Source organism: Pan troglodytes, chromosome 4, assembly GCF_028858775.2.
Source record: "Pan troglodytes isolate AG18354 chromosome 4, NHGRI_mPanTro3-v2.0_pri, whole genome shotgun sequence".
In the NCBI taxonomy this organism is placed as follows: Eukaryota; Metazoa; Chordata; class Mammalia; order Primates; family Hominidae; genus Pan; species Pan troglodytes.
In genome coordinates, this window is record NC_072402.2 from 45,691,984 (window position 1) to 45,706,166 (window position 14,183).

At 42.4% G+C, this 14,183-nt stretch overlaps 1 long non-coding RNA gene across 1 annotated transcript in view; it reads left to right on the forward strand.

The window, feature by feature from the left end:
* The window catches only part of LOC104006414 (uncharacterized), a 105,073-nt gene that overhangs the window by 44,921 nt on the left and 45,969 nt on the right, over nt 1-14,183 (forward strand). Inside the window, exon 6 of the long non-coding RNA XR_008548232.2 lies at nt 1,193-1,274. This is a non-coding gene — a long non-coding RNA (uncharacterized LOC104006414). The remainder of the gene's footprint in view (nt 1-1,192; nt 1,275-14,183) is intronic.

The window sequence follows — 14,183 nt, forward strand, 5'->3', positions numbered from 1 at the left end:
CACACCTAGGCTAATATTGAACAAACTTCAAGGAAATGGAAGACACAAGGGGTTTGAGAAACTGAATGTAGAGCCTGCCTCTTGGAAAATGGTCCATTCCCAGACCTGAGTCATTAGGGCAGGTGCACAGAGCACCTGCACACTGGGCGATTGCCCAGAGGTTCTCCAGCTAGAGGGAGTGGAAGACCCCAAACTGGTAGTGTTACCCAGACCAAAGCTGGCCTCTCGGTCTTAATTTTTTTTTATGTTTTATTTTTTGAGATGGGGTCTCTCTCTCCCAGGCTGGAGTGCACTGGCACGATCACGGCTCACTGCAGACTTGACTTCCCCAGGTCAAGTGATCATTGCACCTCAGCCTCCTGAGTAGCTGGGACTACAGCACACAGCACTACACCCAGCCAATTTTTTTTGTATTTTTTGTAGAGGCAGTATTTCACCATGTTACCCAAGCAGGTCTTGAACTCCTGGGCTCAAGCAATCCACTTGCCTCAGCATCTCAAAGTGTTAGGATTACAGGCGTGAGCCACCATGCCCGGCCCCTGTCTTATTTTGATTAGAGAAAGAAGCAGCACAGAGCGAAGAGGAAGGGTGAGGCAGGCTCGTCAAATGAGCCCTACAGGTGCTTTTTAACGCCGTTCCTTGTAATTTTGCACAGACAGGGAGCAGACTACTGGGAACTCACTAGGTATTATATAACTAACTTAGATAACTCTTCATCTTGTAAAACTCAGAAACACCTGTTACACTGCTTTTAAAGTCAGTTGTACTAGGTTACCTCACAGGATTTTGAGAAATGGTTTTCTCTTGATTACTTCTTTTCCACTCACAATGTTACACACCTGTCAAGCATATGGCAACAGTGTTTGTTCAAATCTCTCTGGAGTTAGAATAAAATTATGTGCAAGTTTCTACTGAAAAAGAATTATTCAAGAAATGAATGTTTAAAAAAGCAGTTATGATTGATCCATTTCCAAAGTATTCACACTGATGGTGATATGATTTGAATTTGTATCCCCGCCCAAATCTCACGTTGAATTGGAGGAGGGGCTTGGTGGGAGGTGGTTGGATTATGGGGGTGGATTTCTCCCTTGCTGTTCTTGTAATAGTGAGTGAGTTATCAAGAGATCTGAGGGTTTAAAAGTGTGTGGAACTTCCCCTTTTCTCTCTCTTTCTCTCCTGTGACCATGTGAAGAAGCTGCTTGCCTCCGCTTCACCTTCCACCATGAAGTTTCCTAAGGCCTCCCAGTCATGCTTGCCGTTAAAACTGCGGAACTGTGAGTCAATTAAACCCCTTTTCTTCATAAATTACCCAAGCTCAGGTAGTTCTTTATAGCAGTGTGAGAATGGACTAATACAGATGCTTAGTTTATGGGTTCTCAAACTTAAGCGTGTGTCTTGAAACACAGATTGCTGGGTTCCATCTCCAGAGTTTCTGATTTTTAAAGTCTGAGGTGGGCCCTAAATTTTGCAGTTTGAACAAGTTTGCTGGGGGATGATGATGTTGCTGTTTCAGGGACCACACCTGGGAGTTACTACCTCACTTACTGCAAGATTGTTAAACTCAAGATAGTAGAAGTATTGTTGTTTGTCCCCACACTGCCTTTCCCTTAGCTGGTAGGAAAAGTTTGTAATTAAGACGGCAGGCTCTGAATGCAGACAGAATCGTGTTTGAATTCTTCCTCCAACACTTCAACTACTGTGATCTCGCCTACATTTATTTAAATTCTCAGAACATCAGTTTTCAGGCCTAAAGAAAAGAAATAGTAGCATCTAGTTCATAGGGTTGTGTGTCATGAGACCACATATATAATTGGCTTAGCGTCTATTGTATACTATATTGACATCTAGTATATATACAATAAGTGGTAGTTATTTCTAAGAGTTCTTGCATATCTTTGAAGCAGCTTATTAGGCTTATTAAAAAATAGACCAAAATTAAAAGAATTAAATGTAAGGCATGGTTACTTTTATTTTAATTTTTTTATTTTTTTATATTTAATTTTTAAATTTTTTTCTTTTTTTAAAATTATACTTTATGTTCTAGGGTACATGTGCACAACGTGCAGGTTTGTTACATATGTATACATGCTCCATGTTGGTGTGCTGCACCCATTAACTCATCATTTACATTAGGTGTATCTCCTAATGCTATCCCTCCCCCCTGCCCCCACCCCACGACAAGCCGCGGTGTGTGATATTCCCCTTCCTGTGTCCAAGTGTTCTCATTGTTCAATTCCCACCTATGCGTGAGAACAAGGGCATGGTTACTTTTAAATAACTGGGGAGGTAGTATTATTTTTAAAATATTATTTAAAAAAACCCACTGATGAAGTACAGCTCTGGCATGACCAATCATTACTATTACTCAAGTCAAAAGAAAGCCAAGAGCCTCTGAACACATCAATACTGAGGAGATGGGGGAACATTTTAGAAAAAAAAGATTACATAGAGGCAGGGGTTGGTAGTTGTTTTTTTTTTTAGACAGAGTTTCACTCTTGTTGCCCAGGCTGGAGTGCAATGCATGATCTTGGCTCACCACGACCTCTGCCTCCTGGGTTCAAGCGATTCTCCTGCCTCAGCCTCCCGAGTAGCTGGGATTACAGGCATGTGCCACCACACCCAGCTAATTTTTTTGTATTTTTTAGTAGAGACGGGGTTTCTCCATGTTGGTCAGGCTAGCCTCGAACTCCCGACCTCAGGTGATCTGCCTGCCTTGGCCTCCCAAAGTGCTGGGATTACAGGTGTGAGTCACCGGGCCTGTTGAGTTGGTAGCTTTTAAATAATGAAACTCAAAACCTTCCCAGCTGTAGGAACAGGCGAGGCTGTTTTAAGTTTTCACATTTGGTCTTGAAATTCCCACCGCTTGTAAAATTGCATCCCTTCCTCTCCTGACAGTGTAATGGAAATTCCCACTCCTTCAGTTTAAGCCTGTGTGTCTCTAGAATGCAAATTGTATTCTCTAGGAGTAATAGCATAATAATCCAATAATACTAAGTCTTTCAGATTAGATTATATTAGCTTAGCTAGGTGTTACCTTGGAAAGTACAGTGCTTTGCTCTGAGGGAACAGGACACAGAAGAAGCTGACTTGGAGGAAAGGAAAGACCTGGAGTCTTGGGCTCAGGGGGCCTTTGGGCAACCAAGGGCACTGTGGGGCAGGAGAGAACTGCTAGTTAACGATTTAGCCAGCTGCTTGTTCTGCCAGGGAGAGGTCAGCTAGGCTTTCCAGTTCCCTGCAACCTTTAGGTCTAACACAGTTTATTCTAAGGTTGTGCTCTCAAAACTGATTCTCTTTTGTGTTGAAACAGAGGAGGATGGTATTGGCTGACAGTTTTGGTAGCTTCAGTCATACCACTGCATCTTCAGGCCCCTCTCCCCATTTCAAGTTTGGAGAGCCACCCATTCTAAAAAAGAAAAAGAAAACCACTGTTCTACTTGTTCGAGTTAAGCCAGGCCAAGCAGTTGGTGGCTTTGAGGGGGCATTTAGGCAGAAATAACCCACTGAGTTTTTCCCTCTTCTCCACTTCTAATGATGACTAAGTCACCTGAAGCAAACATTATACAAACCTTATCCTAATATCATGGGAAATCCTCAGAAAACAGAAAGATAAGACTTACTGAGGAGCAAGCTATGACTTTGTTTCATTTTAATAGCTTGTGCTGACTGGGAACCTTAAAACAAATTCCATGGAATGTTTTCAGTGATATTTTCCTGGCTAATCTATCAGACGGATTGGAGCACAAGGTTTGCTCCCTACTTTAACAGCCACACATAAACTTTGCCTGACTCTATGACAGAAGAACTGTGCGTCCCACATCACGTTGTAAAGAGGGAAGCCCAAGTTTATTCTGCAGCCTCTTTCAGGTCCTCGGGAGTTGCTGCAGGCTGGTTATAACCTGCCAGGAGTCCTCATTTCTTTGCCAGCTTTTGGTGGCCAGGTGGCTTTCCATGCTGAACCTTAAGTAAACTAATATCCACTTGCAATGCCTTGTGACAGAATGCTGCCAGATGACAAAGGACAGGGACAGGGCTGAGTTGGAGTCTGACTGGTCTGGTTTTAGGCATCAGCCCTCCCCTGTCCTCACTTGACAGATGGGAGGGCATGGAGGGAGGATCATCTCATGGCCATTGTGCTCAGCTCACTCTGGGTCTGTGTTTGGAGGGTGAGCCAGTGTTGTGGCCTGTGGAGGGGACTTGGCAGAGGGGGAGAAGATGAAGAGGATATGCTGGGTCCATTCACAGAGGGGCTAAGCACTGCAAGGCTGTGTGCATATTATAAGACTATATTGGGCCAGGCATGGTGGCTCACACCTGTAATCCCAGCACTTTGGGAGGCTGAGGCAGGTGGATCACCTGAGGTCAGGAGTTTGAGACCAGCCTGGCCAACATGGTGAAACCCCATCTTTACTAAAAATACAAAAATTAGCCAGGCATGGTGGCACATGCCTATAATTCCAGCTACTTGGGAGGCTGAGGCAGGAGAATTGCTTGAACCTGGGAGGCAGAGGTTGCAGTTAGCCGAGATCACGCCATTGCTCTCCAGCCTGGGCAATAAGAGTGAAACTCTGTCTCAAAAAAAAAAAAAAAAAGATTATATTAATATAAAATATAAATGTTCAGAAATAATACTAGAATTAGAGGATTAGAATATGAATCATTTAGTGGCTCCTGGTACTATTGCATTTACACATTTTTAAAATTGTATAACTTGAAGTTGTACAACATGATGCTTTGATACACATATACATAGTGAAGTGATTACTGCGGTTAAGCAAATTAACGTATCCCTTACCTCACAGGTTCTTTTTTTGTGTAATAAGAGAACCTCAAATCTCTCTTAGGAAATTTCCAGTATATAATACAATATTATTAAGTATTGTCTTCATGCTGTACATTAGACCTCTAGACTTATTTATCCTGCAGAACTACAACTTTCTACTCTTCATGTTACATCTCCTTATTTTTCCCAGCCCTGATAACCACTTTTCTGCTGTTTCTATACACTTGATGTCTTTTTTCAGTTTCCACATATAAGTGAGGTCATGAAGTGCTTTTCTTTCTGTGTCTGGCTTGTTTCATTTAGTCTAATGTCATCTAGGTTCATCCATGTTTTTGCATATGGCGGCCTCTCTGGTACTGTTATATTCAGCTCCAAGAGTCCTCTGAGCACTTCTAGAAATAAGTTCCCCAAACCCAGGTCTATACAAAGAAGCCTCATGTTAGCTCTGGAAGGACACTGAACAGCGGGATTAGATTGGGGGTTAGGCCTAGTGGTCTACAAGGTTCTTGCCACCTCTAAGATTCTCTGAATTATTCCAGGCTTGTAAGATGAACCTTTCTAAGCACCTTTGCAGATAATTCTATAAATAACATTGCTTACAATTGCTGTATCTCCATCTTGGAAACTGCTGTCTTGGTGCCCGAAGTTTCTGCAGAAACAAGCACGAATGGGCTCTGTTGGACAAATCTTTTAGACAGACTGAAGGCAATTTGTTTGAAGTCTTCACGCACTGTTACTGGATGTGACCCTTACATGCTAAGAAGGTTGGGCAGAATGTTATTGCTCTTGATTAATTCTCCCTCCAGGAGGAATCTTTTTATTTAAAGTATGATGGTTCGTGCTTGTCAGAAGAAACATGTTCTATAAATCTCGAAGAAGGAAAAGGTCACTGAAATGGCTTTCTATGTGCTTCTTAGAATCAAGTCTTGCTAATGACATAGGTTGAAATTCATAAGGATTGGTGAAAGTAGGTTTTCAACAGAAACATTTTATTAACTGCAAAGAAGAGGATCACTCCAAGTCCAAATTCTTGCCTGTTACATTACCTTCCCTGGAGACCATCTACCTCGACATCAAAACTTCTTTCAAAAGTTTAAGAATAACAACGGCCACTCAGACTACATGTATTGTTACGATGACGCGTATATATAGAGTCACAATGAGGTGGATTTTATTGATTCAGTTTTGTGGATGGAGCTCGGAGAAGTATCTTGTCCAAGGTGTCCTAGCAAAGGAATCCAAAGTAGAGGACTTTTTTCCACTAATCTACGCCTTCTCTTATGTTCCTTTGGCTCTGGTCATTCTACTTCCTTCCACCATCTCTGGCTCTCACCAACATTAACCTAACGCTTTAGGCAAACTGCTTGCTGGCTACCATGATCCTCCTAGATTTCTGTTTTCAGACATTATAGCTTCCCCTTGCTGTTGCAGGAGAAAAGCAACTTCTCCCCAGCTTTTTCATGAACTTTCCTCCCTAGGACTTACTTTCCTTCTCTGTGAAAGGGGGCTAATGGCCAGGAATCATCTTGCCTGTTATCCTCTCTCTTCCACCTCAGTCGGATGGCCCTCTCACCAGGCTCTGTGAGCCCAGCCTCTGATATGCTTCAAGAGCAGGCGATGCTCTGGGCAGGAAGGACATAGAGCCCAGGGCTCAGGAAGCATTCATTCCTTATTCTTAAATGCTTATCTAGATGCTCTTATTGTTGCTGCCTGTAACTTATGGCTCAGTTATTCCCGGCCCGTGCCCCCAACCTTCTGTTGCTTTCTTTCTCCTAGTCCCTAAATCTCATCTGCACCACTTAGAAGATATGTGACCTTGGGCAAATAGCATAACTTCTTTGGGCCTCAGTCTTCTCATCTGTAATATAAAATAGGTTGATAATATCTGTCTTGCAGAGATTAGTTGTGTAGACTTAATGAGTTAGTATTTTATAGAAAAACACCTGACACATAGTACAAATAGTAAAATGGATGCAGAGTCCATTTTCATTTCCATTTTTCTTGATTTTGGCCATAGAAACAATAATCTTTAAACAGTAAATCATCACTAGATCATCTTTTAAACTCAGTCTACCCAATTAGACCCTCAAGCCTCGTCATGTTTCTGTCTCCATGTGCTAATATGCGTTTTGACTCCATAGGGACCCTGGTCCCAAACCCTCACTGCTTTTGATGCTAGTGGTTTTGGGGCCTGCTCCCTCTTCCTGCTACACCCTGTCTTGCTTTTCTGTGTCTCTGAGGCTTACCTCCATATCATTTGTCTATGTCCTTCTTGCTACTATAGCCAGGTGCTGACTATAATAATACCTGCTTTGCATACCTCAGGGATTATTGTGAGGATCAAAGGGGATGATTAACATGTTGTAAGTGCTTTGAGAAGGAAGATGAGCTGCGTCACATGGGTTATGATGATGATTATAACTCCTGGACTATCTTCAGATGACTAAAAATATCCACCTAGTGTGGACCTTTTCAGCATATTCTTATCTCTCTTGGACTTCCCTGCACTGGCTGGGAAGCCTGACAGTTTAAAGCAACTGAAGAACTTGCTGGTAGACAGCAGTGTTGGGGGTAGAGAATGCCTGGGTAATGAATTATCTTCTTTAGGGCCCCAACGGGAAATCTGATACCCTGGAAAGCGTTAATTTACCTCACTTGAGTGAATGCTTTAGACCCAGCAAGCATTTCATTTGCCCAGGCAGCCCATTGTGATGATGATATTAAATAATCATTATCATTACGTGGAAATTCTGTCACCTTGGGGATTTAGAAAGTGTTTCTCAAGCCATTTATACATAAGCAACCAAAATGAGCAGAATGTTCATCTAGAAGAAAGTATTTGTGAAGAAAACATTTGTTTGTAATTGTCAGCATTTGGCAAAAGCAGAGAATGAAAGAATGAAATGAACCACAGCTTTGGATTCCTTCCAGCGTTTTTTTTCCAATCCCAAATTGTCAGACTAGGGAGGGAAGTCTTCCTGTCATGGACCCTGAGCTCTGGGGAGGAGAGTAAGAGACTTCAACTTCCTTACCCTCTCCATCCAGGAAGTCATTTGCAAGGGAGCTGTCTCTAGGGAAAAGCAAGAGCTCGTTGGCTAATATTTATTTATAGTCGTATACCCTGTAAACTTGTCTTCTTTTAAAAATTAAGAGCAAAAAAGTGGTTTTGGTTCTTGTTTGTTTGGACCACCTCCAGACAGTCATATCTGTTTTCTTTATTTCTGTGCTAGTTGCTCAACATTGTAGGTCTTGATTGAATTGGTTTTATTCCTAGGTCCTCCCTTATTATTAATGTTCTTATTATTGGTTAGTTCTTCTATGTTTGCAGTGTCCTTGACAATCTTTTTTTATTAGCTGTTCTTTATAACAACTCAGTGAGGTGGATCAGCCTTACTGAATATTTATCCAACAAACTGTCCAACATTTTCTTTTGTTGGTTTTGGTTAGGATTTATTGCAATCTTTTTTTTTTCTTTCTGATAATCATCCTTCTGCAAGAAACGTGTTTCATGCTCTTTCTTGCAGGGTTACATGAGCCAGGGGCTTGTGTCATCTGCTTTCAATTCATGTTTAGTTTCTTCCTCCCCTTCCTGGCTTTCTCACCCTCCTCAAAGTTATCGTTGTTTCTCCTGGTCAGGCAAATGACCCTCAACTAATCTAAGGCAGGTTTGAGCAGAGGGCTTCGTTTTTGATTTCTTGGCATTTGGGTGCATCTCTAAGTGACCACAGGCTGTCAGCAATTCCACATGGTTTGTTACCAAATAGGCCATTGCTGCTAACATTTTGTGGCTGTTGTTGCTGTGGCCGGATGGATATTAGCTCTATGGTGAACCACTGGAATGTATGAAGAGAGAGGTCTCAGGGATGGTTGAGAATTGGTACTGTAGCAAGAAAGGATACCAATTCCGATCACCCAATAAATATCCCTGTCTTCTGAAACCCACCGTCATCATCACCTTTATCACCAGCAGCCGTTCCCCCACAATAGTGGCTACCCTCAGCCTTGCCACCACCATCAAAACCATTTTATTATGTTTCTATCTATGCATGTATACTTAGACATCCTTGTAGCCTAGACACTTATAAGTAAATTGGACCCGCAATACCATTTTGAACTTTGAATTCTTAATATGTCTATTTTCCTTCTTCTGCCTACCACTATACTTTCATATTTCTCAATTGCACTTTTATCTTATTGTAATAATTGTTGACTTGTTTTTCTCGTCCACTTGACTCTGGACTTCCTGAGGGTACAGAATGTACCTTATTCTTTATATGTCAAGTACTGTGCTAGTCACCAGGGATATCCATGGGGGGAGGTGTCAAAAAGTGTTTGTTGAATGAATATTTAATGTTCTTTTAATTAAATGAAAAATGCTTTGTAAACCATAAAAATGTTTTATCAACCAGTAAGGATGGTACAAATACAACTTCTTTATTTAATTATAATTGCATTACTTTGTCTTTACAGCAATGAAAGATAGATTTAAATCCTATGAGACTGGACAAATACCTGATCTATCAATTTTATAGAACAAGAATGATGGCAATTAGACTGAATTTGAAGAGGTTAAAAAGATCAGCCATGGTTTTTTTTGACTTGTTTTTGATGTCTTGCCTGGACACCTGTGGGGATTGAGAGAGCCTGGCAATGGCTAGGAGAATAGCCTCCAAGTATCTCTAAAATTCACTAAAAATATTCTCAGCCAGTTGCAGGGGCTCACACTTGTAATCCCAGCACTTCGGGAAGCTGAGATGGGAGGATCGCTGGAGCTTAGGAGTTCGAGACTAGCCTGGGAAACATAGTGAGACCTCATCACTACAAAAAAATAAAAATAAAAAATTAGCCTGGTGTGGTGGCATGCCTGTAGTTCCAGCTACTTGGGAGGCTGAGGTGGGAGGATCATGTGAGCTCAGGAAGTCAAGGCTGCAATAAGTTGTGATTGTGCCACTACACTCCAGCCTGGGTGACTGAGCGAGACTCTGTTTGGGGAAAAAAAAAAAAAAATCTCAGCTGCATAAGTGGGTATTTTAGAAAATGTCTTTTTTTTGTTGTTTTTTTGAGACGGAGTCTCGTTCTGTCACCCAGGCTGGAGTGCAGTGGTGCGATCTCGGCTCACTGCAAGCTCCGCCTCCTGGGTTCATGCCATTCTCCTGCCTCAGCCTCCCGGGTAGCTGAGACTGCAGGCACCCGCCATCATGCCCAGCTAATTTTTTGTATTTTTAGTAGAGACGGGGTTTCACCGCGTTAGCCAGGATGGTCTCGATCTCCTGACCCTGTGATCCACCCGCCTCGGCCTCCCAAAGTGCTGGGATTACAGGCGTGAGCCACCGCGCCCGGGCCTAGAAAATGTCTTAGTGAGGTTGTATTTAATGAGTTCTGAATGTAGATGGTTCTGGAAAGCTATGTATTGTGCTGTGTTGTACCAGATTTAAACCATTGGAACAGGAGTTGCCAAAGTAATCCAAAGTAGTTAGCAGTTTGAAAATAGCTCAATGCTCTGGAACTCTCTCTACTATCCTTGCCCTTTGAAACTTAGAGACTGTGAAGAAGGGAAAAAAGTGGGTTCCTTTATTTTCTCTCTCCATCTACTTTCTCATGGTATACTGCTCCAAAACAGTGGAGTGGTTATTTCTGCAGAACAAACATTACAATTAGTGATTAAAGAATAAGTTTTACTTACGAGTCTGGCACATTTCTGGTAATTAATAAATACTGACTGAGTGAATAAGTGAATGAAGTTAGCCTCATTATCCCAGCTGTTCAAAAAAATTTAACACTTGCACATAAAAAAGGCCCAGGAATAACTTTACTGGCTTTTACCCAAGGGTACCCAAGGATCAATTGGCAACAGGGGAAGAGCTTTGAGTTTGAGCCAAGTTCACTTACAAGAAGCAGCTTTTGATGAAAAGTCAGTTCTGTTATCAACATTCCTTCAACTTTTTCAGCAGCCCTGGCAAACTCTTTTTGAAAAGCAAATACACTGTAGGCAGAAGCTAAACTGGAAAGTCAGAAGGCAGGTCCCATCCCCAGTTGGGCAGCAGGAAATCCCAAACCAATGCTCCGGTCCATTTTGCAGGGGGTGGGTTTATAGAAGACCGACAGTACTTCTGAGTCTATGCATAGAGACACTAGACTGATTGCTGGACGTCAACAGAAAATCAGTGTACTAGAATTTACTTGTGTTAAATGAGGTTGCCAGGAGGTTGCACTACAGGATTCAGGCTTTTCATGAGTTATTCTTGTTACTGGTCACTGTTAGAACTTGACTTTTGGATTTAGTTATTCTCTTAAATTGTAGCTTAAAGGCCAGAGGGCCATTTTCCTTCCTTACTGCCTGCTTTTCTGTTCCTCATTTTTATTTTATTTTATTACCATTGATGCAGGTTTCTTTTCTGTATGTGCCATTCTCTCTGTTTGGCAGGAGCTGGCCATCAGAAGATTTTTTTCATCTGCTTAGTTCTTTGGGTGCTGAAGATTTAGCTAATTGGGAATTGAATGGAAGAAAGACTCAAGCAGGGGAATGTGTGCATGAAATGGATTTTTTGTTCCTCCGAGGATTTGTCGTAAGCAGACATAAAGTGTCTTTCTCACTCAGACTACCTCCAAGCGTTTTCACAAATCAATTAGCCACTGGCAGGGCAGAGCGAGTGGAGGCGGAATGAGGCTTGTCTTGACAGGCAGAGGCTCTGGCTGCTCTCTCTCTCAGGCATGCTGTCCTTGATCAGTAGATAACCACGGTGACACTTCACCCCCTGGCAACTGTTTCCATTACAATCAGAACTTCAGAGCAAGGGCACAGCTTTCAGGGTTTCACTCCACTCCATTAATAAACAAACACCCACAAGGAAGGACTGGGGAGAAGGGAGGTTGGCCATCCCTTTAAGACACGAAGCCAAGAAAAGGAAACAAAAAGAAATCCATCTTTTATTTGCTCACTTTGACTCCAGAACACTTATGTATTCTCTGGATGGTTCTGTCATTGACTAATGTGGAACCTGAGAGTTTCTCTCGTTCATTAGATGGGACCAGTGAAGCACAGCAAAGGATTCTTAATTCTGAGGGGATGAGGCTCTCCACAGGAGCCCTTCCAAGCTTACAAAATAGGTGTGACATGCCTCCTGCCAGTTCCCCAGCAGGCAAAGCCTCCAGCATACTATGCCTTAGGGGCCTGTGAGGTACAGACTGGGGAAGAATCTGGAGAACACCTAAAAATGCGTCCAACTGGGCTGTCAGAGAAATTCTCTGATAGTCACTCTGCAGGAACAAGTGGAGGTTCTAAAATACACACATCATTTTGGGAACACGTTTTGAACTCTGAGTTCCCAGCCTGTCAATGATAGGGATAGAGGGGAGGGGTGGAGGTCAGAGGATGGGATAAAAGGGTGACCACTGCAGTAGGTTCAAGAGGGTGAGGGTGAGCCCCGTCCTTCAGGAAGCTTGCAGCCGTTCAGACTACTCAGGGAGCCTAGAGTTTGGAGAGAAAAGTGTTTCTTATGTAATAGCTGGGAGCTCTTATCTCATTCTTGAGAACAAGCTGGGGGGTAGGTGGCAACTATTTTGGTCTTCTGTTTCACAGTTGGCAGAGCTGAGGTACAGGGAAAGGAATTGGTGTGTCTTAGCCCACTTAGCCAGATGTGCATGTGAAGAGAGTTCCTCTAATGCCTCTCCGCAGTTCCTGGAGGAATGTCCCCATCCTCCATCAATGCCATTTACAACTCCTACTCCAAGCCCCATGGCTGCCTCATAGACAGTGGGAATTTACAGCATCACTGAGGTTACCTGAGAGACTTGGAATCCATAGACTTGACCTTGAATTCTGGCTCTTCTACTTATTAGCTCTGTGGTCTTGGGCAAGTTACTTAATCTCTCTGCAGCCTCGATTTGCTCCTCTTTAGAATGAGGATGACAATAGCTACAGCAGAGGTCATTACGAGAATTAAAAGTGTTGGAAAACACTTAACCCAGTGCCTTGTATAACTCAGTAAATGTTAGTTGGATCTGAATTTAATGAAGAAATAAAATGAGCCCAGATTTCCTTCTCTGACTTCTTTTGAGCTGAGGAAAGAGCAGGTTCCAGCATACTGACTGCTCACAGATTTCTCCATACCTGTGATTCTCAAAGTGTGGGTGCTGGCCCACCCAGTATCAGGCACCTGGGAACCTGTGAGAAATGTGAATTCTTAGGCCCCATCCTAGACTTAGTGGGTGGTGAAGGGTAGCAATCTATGCTTCAAAAAGTCCTCTAGAAATTAAACACTGCATGTTCTCACTTATAAGTGGGAACTGAATAATGAGAACACATGGACATATGGAGAGGGAACACACACTGGAGCCTGTTGGAGTCAAGGGTGAGGCAGGGAGAGCATCAGGAAGAATAGCTAATGGATGCTGGCCTTCATACCTAGGTGATGGGATGGTCTGCAGCAAACCATGATGACACGTGTTACCTACATAACAAACCTGCGCATCTTGCACATGTACCCTTGAACTTAAAGGTTGAAGGAAAAAAAGAGTCCTCCAGGTGATTCTGATCCACACTCAAGTTTGAGACTCATTGTCCTAAATATTAACTTCAAAGTGGCAGGAACAAAACAACTATGGAAACGTTAGGCATAATTATTGTAAAATGTGGCTGCTACAGCTCTTTCTTTGACAGCTTGGACTTAGGCATATATTGGTGGTACATCTACATCTGCATGTCTTTGTGGATTTGACAAGAGAAGTGAAACGAGTATTTGCTAAAGCTGACCAGCGCTCTGAATTTTTAAGACATCCTGCATTTCCTCCTGCAGGGGATAGAATTGGCAAAAGAATATTGTGGGTCTACATGAGCATGCAGCTGATAGAAGAAACTGTCAAATGCAATCTAAAAGAACACAGTCCTTGTAATGTAAGGGTGTGCAGAGACAACACATCTTGCACTAAAACACTAAGGGAGGTATGTGCTTAGACATATATACTCTGGGAGAAGCTGCTAAATTTATTAGATATTCAGAAGGATGCTTAGGGTGTTGACAAGGATTGAAATGATTTTGAAACTACTTTGAAAGCTGAATATGCACTGTAAAGTTTGGATATTTTAGAATTGTAGAGAAGATCAACTTTTCATCTTTCCAATAGGTGGTAGGAGGTTGTGTCTCATGACTGATTCCTCATTTATACCATGTACTTCTTCACAGGGGGTTCTGGAGATCCTCTTAGCAACAATATCTACTATTTCCTCCTCCCTTTGTGCCTTGATTCTGCACCTTTTCCACCACTTTTATTCCTCTCTGGAAAAGTTTGGAACCACCTCCTGCCACCTGCATTTTCCAGGGGGGAAGCATTGGTCTAGTTGCCTTACCAGAACCTGACAGCATAGAATATTTAAGTCCAGAAAGATTTGTTATCGGTCTGTAAT